The sequence below is a fragment of the Neofelis nebulosa genome, chromosome X (genome assembly GCF_028018385.1).
Source record: "Neofelis nebulosa isolate mNeoNeb1 chromosome X, mNeoNeb1.pri, whole genome shotgun sequence".
In the NCBI taxonomy this organism is placed as follows: domain Eukaryota; kingdom Metazoa; phylum Chordata; class Mammalia; order Carnivora; family Felidae; genus Neofelis; species Neofelis nebulosa.
Window position 1 is genome coordinate 80,102,299 of NC_080800.1, and position 10,496 is coordinate 80,112,794.

Sequence of the window (10,496 nt, forward strand, 5' to 3'; positions counted from 1 at the left end):
TTGTCTCCCTTCAACACTAGAATATACACAAGAGAAGACAAGAACCTTGCCTATATTATTTAATATTGAATTGCCACAGACAGGGACAAAGTAGGTGTTCAATAAATATTTGTAGAAGAAATAAATGAATCAAGTGCACACTGTCCACATTGATTCACCTAAAATAAAAACTACAGCTCTGTTGAATGAATGTCAGTAATAATAGTATTAAATAGTCCTTATGGGGTTAATTCTTTATGCTTGATTTTTTTCATATCAATATACAACTGATGCATACACACGATGTGAACATCAAAGAATAACGCTCTTATCTTATACCTTGTAAGCCCTTAAAGTGATGGAGTTTTTGGAGCTTCTCAAGTTGAGAGAAAAGTATAAAAGAAATTTGATAAGCTACTAATAATTTATGAACAAAAAGTAAGGGGAATGTGTCAAAGTGCAATTTCGTGGACCTTGATCCACATTTGCCATTTTTTTTATTGTACACATGTTATTACTTAAATTTTATCACACAAATGTGTGATATTTTCTGGTGGATATAAATAATGAGACACTTCCTACCAACTCTTGGTTATAAAATAAACCCAGTTTTTTATGGGGTCCTATTGTTTCTTCGAGGTTTCATACCAACTTACACATGTGCAAATAAACCTTGCATGCACTCACGTATTCAACAATTATTGATTATTGCAGACAAAGAACATTGACCAATAAGATAGAAGAGAAAGTTCAGAAATAGATCTATACATTTACTAACATGAGCTTTATGACAACTAAATAGAAACATGGGAAGAAGACTTGAATAAACAATTCACAAAAAAGGGTATCTAAATGATTAAGAAATGCATGAAAATGTAATAAAGCTTATTCGTTATCAGGAAAAGTGCAAATTAAAACCACAATAAAATACCCTACAAATCCACCAGTAAAACTAAAATGAAGAAATAGAAAATATATGTTGGAAGTTATGTAAAACAACTATAAAAATCTTACCCTATTGGTTCAAGTTCAAATTGATGCAGCCACTTTGGAAAACTGTTTGGTAGTACCTACTAAAACTGAACATATACCTACTCTAACTCAGAAATTGTACTTTGGCCCTTTGGCATGTAATTAAAAGAAATGCCTACATTTTGTTTCTTCAAAGAACATGAATTAGAACATCTATGGAAGAACTGTTTGTAAAATCCTCAAACTTGAAGTTGTTTATAAATATTAGAATAAGTAAATATTAGTATATTCACAGAATAAAATATTGCATAACAATCAAAAAGAAAAACTGCAACACCAATAAACATGGGTAAATCTTACAAATGTAATGCTGAGTGAAAGAATCTAGACACAAAGAATACCTACTGTATTTTCCAATTATATAAAGTACAAAAACAAACAAAACTAATCCTTACTGGTAGATATCAGGATAGTGGTTACCCTGAGGCATGGTTAATGATAGGCAGGGAACACAAATGGGTTTCTAGAGTGTTGGTACTATTATGTTTCTGGATCTAGATACTGGTTACATAAGTGTATTCAGTTGGTATCATTTATTGAGTTGTATACTTAGAAGATGTTCACTTTTCTGTGTGTATATTGAAAATTTATGCACAAATTTGAAAAAGTTTTCCTATGTGCTTACTATAGTCTAGAATTTTTCAAAAAAATATTTATTCATTTTTGAGAGGAGAAAGAGAGAGAGAGAGAGAGAGCGTAGGAGAGGGGCAGAGAGAGAGAGAGAGACAGAGACAGAGACAGAGACAGAGAAAGAGAGAATCCCAAGCAGGCTCCTTGTTGTCAGCACAGAGACCGATGCAGGGCTCAATCTCACGAACTGTGAGATCATGACCTAAGCTGAGATAAGGAGGCAGACACTCATCCAACTGGGCCACCCAGGTTCCCCTATGCTCTAGAACTTGTTAAAGATGAGGGGAAGATAAAGATGAACAAGCTGATATGGTCTCTGCTTTCAGAGAGCTTACCTTTTAGTTAGGGAAAATAGGAAGGCAAACAATAAAGAATTATGTAAATAAAATAAAATAGTGTTATGATAAACACAACAAAGATATTGTCTAACATCACTGAGACATCACTGAGACTGTCCAACAGAAAAGCTAGAAAGTTAAACTGTTATTTCAACAAAATGTCATAACAGTTGTGATTCAAAAGTACAATGCACTGAGCTAATCTAGGAACTGAAGAAAAGAAGCGACATTTGAGCTGAGACCTGAAGCATGAGTGAATAGTTACATGGAAAATGGAGAAGGGAGTGTATGACCTTAAGCCAATTCTGTGCCCTGAAGCTCTAGTTTGAATAATGGAATTGTTTAAGCTTAGAGACCAAAGAAAAAATGAAACAGAATGGAACTACAGCAATAAACAAGAATCAAATCAGGAGGCACTGTGGACTAGATTAAATATATAGTATTATATCCTACATGTAATTAAAAGTCAAATTTTAAGCAGTGGGGGTGATATAATTTGATTTACAGTTTTAAAAGATCATTTTGGCTGCAAGGTGAAATGAATTGAGAGTTAAACATTTTAGTACACCAGTATAGATAACTTAGAACAAAGTGATAACAATTGAACTGCAAAGATGTAGACTACTATCGAATGTATTTTAAAGTTAACGTCAATTCAATTAGGTCTCATTTTAAAGAGTAGTAAGGGAATACAAAGAATCAAAGAAAATTCATAAGTTTGGGACTTGAGCAGCTGGATAATGCTCATTACATAATTCTCATCAATATACACATGGCTCACTCCCTCACTTCATTTTGGTCTCTATTCAGATGTCATCTAATCAGAAAGGGTTTTCCTGACCTCCCTATATTAAATAGCAATTTTCACCTCTCTTTATCCCTTATCCTACTTTATTTTCCTTCTTAGAACTTATTATCTGATATTTTATTTTTTATTTGTTGATCTTGCCCCATAAAATCATGATTACTGTCTGTTTTGTTTACTGATGCATCTGTTGTATAAAATATCATCTAACAATGTATCATCAATTAATATTTGCTGAATGGATAAATTTTCTGAAAATAGAGAATATTAATGGAAGTATAAATTGGGAAAAATAAATATTTTTATCATTTTAAGTTTGAGATATTTGTTACACATCCAAGTAGACAAGATGAGTAGGCAGCGAAATACCCAAGTTTTGAGATCAGAAAATAGTTAATGAGAAAGATACAAATTCAACTGTCACCAGAATATTGATAGTATTTAAAGTGGTTGAACTGCATGGTGTCCTGGTACTATATTGGGGCTTTGAAATTTTGCTGTTGCCCTCTTAGAATGTTGTCTTGAGGAACATTCTCTTGAAGAAGGTGATTCAAAATATTGGAGGATAAGAGACCATATGGATGAGAACTGAGGTGCTCCAACCAGCTGTTAGCACCAACTGTAAAATTTGTGTGATATTATCTTGGACCTTAAAATCATCATGGCTGCCACCTCACTGTGATTGCATAAGTAAGACCAGATGAGAACAGCCAAAGAACTTTCCATTCAACTCAAAGATTCACAAGCAATAATAATTCAGTGTGTTTGTAAGCCACTAAGATTTAGAGTAGTTTTACTACATAGCAATAGCTAACTGAAGCAGTTACCAAATGTGAGACCGAAGAAAAATGAGGCAGTTAGATGAAGGAATTAGAGGAATAATGGATAAATATATTTTGACATATATATTTGGATGGTAGAATGAATCAAATGATGATGGAATGGATGGGGATAGTAAATGAAAGGAGTCCCTAAGAAATTCTAGTAATTATGATTTGTTATAAAAAGAGGTAGTAACAAAATAGTGCCTTTCAAAGAAGTGGTCAAAGGGATAAAAGGAAAAGCAGGCAAATAAAATGTCACATAAAGGAATATAGTATTTCATATAAAGACTGGTAAATTTTTTAAACAACTTTTGATAGGTGAAAAAGACTAATTAATTAATTAATTAATTTGAGAGAGAGAGTTTGAGCAGGGCAAAGGGAGAGAGAGAGAAAGAGAGAATCACTCCAATCAGCATGGAGTCCAACATGGGGCTTAATTCCAAGATTCTGGGATTATGACCTGAGCAGAAATTAGCAGTTGGACACCCAACCAACTGAGCCACCCAGGTGCCCCAAAGATTAATATGTTTAAATGATTGTATTTATCGAGATCACATAAACAAAAATAAATGTAATTTATTGTTGTAATGAACTCTCTCTCTCTCTCTCTCTATATATATATATATATATATATAATTCCAAAAACTTAAAGCCTACATTATACAAGCATCACTGATAGTTGATTTAATACATTTATCAAAGTTAAAAGTATGGTCATCGTACCCTTTACCAGTAATATAATCTCTTACTATGAAATTGTTCCTATGAGAAAATAATTATTTTATTTAATGTCATCTTGAAATTGTTTATAGGAAAAATTGACAACTTTGAAGAATATATTTGATTGGGTAAAATGTCTGGTAATCATGAAAGATACTGTGATATTTGCTATTTTTGAGTGGATTTTAATCTGTAAAACATAGTTTTCAAAATTCTCTCATAAGAAGTTACCTTTAAATGCAAGAATTTTTCCTTTAAATCTAAAATGTATTACATCAGTATCTTTTTTTTTCACAAGCGGACAAAAGAAAGCTTATTTACTTTTTTTTCCAAAATATAATTGTAAAAATATTTATTCATCTCATAAATTTATGATAAACTGAAAGTATACAGAAAAGAAAATAACATTTAGAAATAAAAATCTTATAAAAGAAATCCTAAACATCTTGGATATGTACCAATGATTTTTTTACACTGTCCAGTCATGTGAGAATCAATATGAGGCTGTATTTGAAACTAACCTACAATTATGCTGCTTCCCATAGCTGCTTACCTTTGGGTTTAGGGCTACATCCCTACTTATGTATTATTATTAATTTGGTGTTTTAATTGTCGGAAGTATACATAAAGCCAGAAATATATGGACCTTTCAATTTATTAAATTACTGTACATAACCTCACTATATAAAGGAGGCTATCAATGCAAAGACACTTACTGATACAGTGGAAACATTTTCTCCCTGTATGTGCTGAGCATTTGCAACTACTGTAAATGAAACTTAAATAGAAAGGCAAACAAATGCAAAAAAAATAACTATTGAGCCCCAACACTATAGACTCTTCAATCCCATACTTCTAAACCTAAATCCCATTATGTTCTCAACACCAATGAAGTGTATGGAAATATTTATAGTTTAAAAAGGTGAAGTTAACTTGGCATTTTTTCCCTTCCTCTGCATAAATCACTGCAAACAAGAAGAGTGAGAAACAGAAAAACAAACTTCATTTGCAACAAAACCAAAAAATATCTCAAATTCCAAATGATAAGTCAGAAGAAAGACTGCCAAAATCATTGGTGGTCAAGTAGAATTGAGAGACTGCAAGGAGACAGTATGCCTGTAGCTAAAAATCTCAGTAAAACCTGGCAAGTGGGATAGCCTGAAATACAAAACCAGTGATGACTTATTTTCAACAACAGGAAAACATATTAAAGAGTAGTAGTTGAAGGTTTCCCGGATCCCCGTTAAACATGGAGTCTTGAGAAACTGGAAATGAGACCAAATCAGAAATGATGTAAATTTTTAGCATTTACAGTAATTTAATAATTACTAATGTGTTATTATATAAATTATATATTATATAATTTAATGTAAATTATATCTATAAATTCGTAATAATTATTATGAATCATTAATCAATAAGTAAGGGAAAAATAGACCTCACCTGTCCTGATTTTAGTTTCCAAAGTCTAAAACATCACACTCTTACATAGTCCTTTGACATCAGGAGAATATCTGATAGTTTAGATTATCTTCTTGCTTCTTCACTCACACAAGCTTCCTAAATAGCCATCCCAAGAAGAAAGTAATGCATAGTTGAATAAAGAAATTAGATCTTACATTCAACTCTGATATATAAATTCCTTTAAGTTGTCACTTATGTTCTTACAACACATATGTCTGAACACAACGAAAAAATAATTGTGATGAATTTCAGGAGACTATGAACTAGCATTGAGAATGACAAAGCCCTGGGGGCCACAGTCTAAGGGATGCCCCTATTCCATGCAAACTTAGAAATCCCATGAGGCTTTCATGGTAGCAAGTCAATAAAGATCTCTCTTGGCTTCTCGTATGGAGGAAGAAAGAGTAACCATTTTGACATACTTGCAAATAACTCTCCTCACCTAAGAGGGGAAAAAAATACATTTGAAAGTAATAGAACAAGAAAGGACACATGTCTATTAAAAGATTGAGATTTAATCATATTATAGAATGTTTTTCCTCCTCCACATCTTACCACCACACAACAGAGTATATCCAGTATAAACAGAGCTGAAAGAACTATAAAATTTAGACTTTCTCTCAGGAGTAGTGCAAAGCCCAAAGTCAAGAGAAGACACAAAAATTAAATGATAGGAATTTGAACTGATTGGCACCTCTAGCTACAGCCAACAACAGTAAATAAATCTGACTCCTAGCCAAACTAACATAACCATTCATACTAGATGCATATTTAGTTCCTGTTACTTAATACATGTCTGGATTTTTTACAAGTTTTTCTTTAAATTCCACACAGTTAACATACAGTGTAATATTAGTTTCAGGTGTACAATTTAGTGATTCATCACTTACATACAACACTCAGTCCTCATCACTACAAGTGCCCTCCTTAACACATCAGCCATTTAACACAACCCCCACCCACTTGATCTCCAGTAACTTTCAGTTTCTTCTCTATAGTTAAGAATCTGTTTCCTAGTTTGACTCTCTCTTTCTCTTTTTACCTGTATGTTCCTCTGTTTTATTTCTTAAATTCCATGACTGTATGAAGCCACATGGTATTTATCTTTCTCTGAATTATTTTGCTTAGCATAATACTTTCTAGTTCCATCCACATCATTGCAAATGGCAAGATTCCATTCTTTTTTTATAGCAGAATAATATTCCATTGGGTATATATACCACGACTTCCTTATCCATTCATCAGTCAATGGATATTTGGGCTCTTTCCTTAATTTGGCTATGGTTTAGAATGCTGCTATAAACAATGGGATGCATGTGCATGTGATCCCCTTCGAATTAGTGTTTTCATATCCTTGGGAGTACAAAATACAAAGTAGTGCACTTGCAATTGTAGGGGAGTTCTATTTTTTAAACTTTTTTTTAAATTAAAATTTAATTTATTTATTTTGAGAGACAGAGTACAAGCAGGGAAGGGGCATACAGGGAGAGAGAGAGAGAGAGAGAGAGAGAGAGAGAGAGAGAGAGAGAATCCCAATCAGGATGTCAGGGTGGAGCATGACTCAGGGCTTGAACTCACAAACCATGAGATCATGACCTGAGCTGGAACCGAGTCTGACACTTAACTGACTGAGCCACCCAGGGGCCCCTATTTTTACCTTTTTAAGGAATTTCTATACTCTTTTCCAGAGTGGTGCATCATTTTGCATTCTCACCAACAATGCAAGAGGGTTCCCCTTTCTTCACATTCTCACCAACACCTGTTGATTCCTGTGTTGTTAATTTTAGCCATTCTGAGGGTGTGAGGTGATATCTTATTATAGTTTTGATTAGTACTTTGTTGAAGGTGAGTGATGTTGAGAATCTTTCAAGGGTCTATTAGGCATCTGTATGTACTTTGGAAAAATGTCTATCATGCCTTCTGCCCATATTTTAACTGGAATATTTGTCTTTTGGGTGTTCACTTTGATAAGTTCTTTACAGATATTGGAAACTAACCCTTTATCGGATATGTCATTTGCAAATATATTTTCCCATCCTGTAGGTTGCCTTTTAGTTTTAGTGATTGTTTACTTCACATTGCTGAAGCTTTTTATTTTAAATCAATCACAGTAGTTAATTTTTGCTTTTGTTTCCCTTGCCTCAGGAGATATATATAGTAAGAAGTTGCTTCAGCCTATTTTAAAGAGGTTATTGACTGTGTTCTCCTCTAGATTTTGATGTTTTCCTGTCTCACATTTAGGTTTTTTATCAATTTAGAATTAATTTTTGTGTATGCTGTAAGAAAGTTGTCCAGTTTAATTCTTTCACATGTTGCTGTCCAGTTTTCCCATCATAGAAAAGACTGTCTCTCTTCCATTGGATATTCTATCTTGCTTTGTCAGAGATTAGTTGACCATATAGCTGGGGGGTACATTTCTGGACTTTATATTCTGTTCCATTGATCAATGGAATTGATCCAGAATTGTGATGCCTCCAGCTTTGCTTTTCTTTTTCAAAATTGCTTTGGCTATACAGGGTCTTTTTTGGTTCCATACAAATTTTAGGATTCTTTGTTCTAACTCTGTGAAAAATGCTGTTGGTATTTTGATAGGGATTGCATTAAATGTGTAGATTTCTTTGGGTAGTATAATCATTTAAAAAAAAAGAAAAAAAAAACTTGTTCTGGGGTGCCTGGGTGGCTGAGTCAGTTGAGTGTCCAACTCTGGATTTTAGCTCAGGTCATGATCGCCGGATCATGGGATCAAGCCCCACATCAGGGTCCATGCTGAGCATGGAGCCTGCTTAATATTCTCATGGGGCACCTGGATGGTTCAGTTGGATAAGCGTCCAACTTCAGCTCAGGTAATGACCTCGTGATTCGTGAGTTCAAGCCCTGCACCGGACCCTGTACTGACAGCTCAGAGCCTAGAGTCTGCTTTGGATTCTCTCTCTCTCTCTCTCTCTCTCTCTCTCTCTGCCCCTCCCATGCTTGCTCTCTTTCTCTCTTGAAAATAAATAAACATTGGGGCGCCTGGGTGGCTTGGTCGGTTAAGCGTCCGACTTCGGCTCGGGTCATGATCTCGCGGTCCGTGAGTTCGAGCCCCGCGTCGGGCTCTGTGCCGACAGCTCAGAGCCTGGAGCCTGCTTCCGATTCTGTGTCTCCCTCTCTCTCTGACCCTCCCCCATTCATGCTCTGTCTCTCTCTGTCTCAAAAATAAATAAACGTTAAAAAAATTAAAAAAAAAAAAAAGAAAATAAATAAACATTAAAAAAATAAAAACAATTCTCTCTTTTCTCCCTCCCTATGACCTTTGCCCCAATTTCTCTCTCTCAAATGTATATATATATATATATATATATATATATATATATTTGATTTTCCAATTCATGAGAAAGCATTTTCCATTTCTTTCTGTCATCTTTAATTTTTTCATCAGTGTTTTATAGTTTTCAGAATACAAATCTTATGGGGCGCCTGGGTGGCGCAGTCGGTTAAGCGTCCGACTTCAGCCAGGTCACGATCTTGCGGTCTGTGAGTTCGAGCCCCGCGTCGGGCTCTGGGCTGATGGCTCGGAGCCTGTTTCTGATTCTGTGTCTCCCTCTCTCTGACCCTCCCCCGCTCATGCTCTGTCTCTCTCTGTCCCAAAAATAAATAAAAAACGTTGAAAAAAAAAAAAAAAGAATACAAATCTTATACCTCTTTGGTTAGGTTTATTCCTAGGTATCTTATGGTTTTGGGTGCTAATGTAAATGGGATTGATCCCTTGATGTCTCTTTCTGCTGCTTCATTATTGGTGTATACAAGGGCAACAGATTTCTCTTCATTGTTTTTGGGATCCTCAACTTTACTGAATTTGTGTGTCAGTTCTGGCAAATTTTTGGTGGAGTTTTTTGCATTTTCAATATAGACTTTGATATCACCTGCAAAAAGTGAAAGTGACTTCTTTGCAAATTTGGATGTCTTTTATTTAGTTTTGTTGTCTGATTACTGAGGCTAGGATTTCCAATATTATGTTAAATAATAGTGCTGAGAGTGGACATCCCAGTTTGTTGTGAACATACAGGAAAAGCTCTCAATTTTTTCCATTGAGGAGGATATTAGCTGTGGGTTTTTCATATATAGCCTTTATGATATTGAAGGCTATATATGATATCATATGCTGGCACAGTATACTAGGCTGCAGATTTTTCTGCATATATGATATGATATATCAATGATATTGATATGATATTCTCTCTATCCCTACTTTGTTGAGAGTTTTTTATCATTAATGAAAGTTGTACTTTGTCAAATGCTGTTTCCACATATATTGAGAGAATCATATGGTTCTTATCTTTTCTCTTATTAATGTGGTGTATCGCATTGATTGATTTGTGAATATTGAACCATTTTTGCAGCCCAGAAATAAATTCTATTTGGTTGTGGTGAAAGTTTCTTTTAATATACTGTTGCATTTGATTTGTTAGTTTTTTGTTGAGAATTTCTGCTTCCAAGTTTATCAGGGGTATTTTCCTGCAGTTCCCTTTTTTAATGGGGTCTTTGTCTGGTTTTACAATCAAGGTAATGTTGGATTCATAAAATGAGTTTGGAAGTTTCATTCCATTTCTATTTTTTTGAATAGTTTGATAATAGATATTAGCTGGTCTTTAAATGGTAGAATTCCCTGTGAAGCCAACTAGACCTGGAGTTTCATTTTTTTTGAGAGATTTTTGATTACTAATT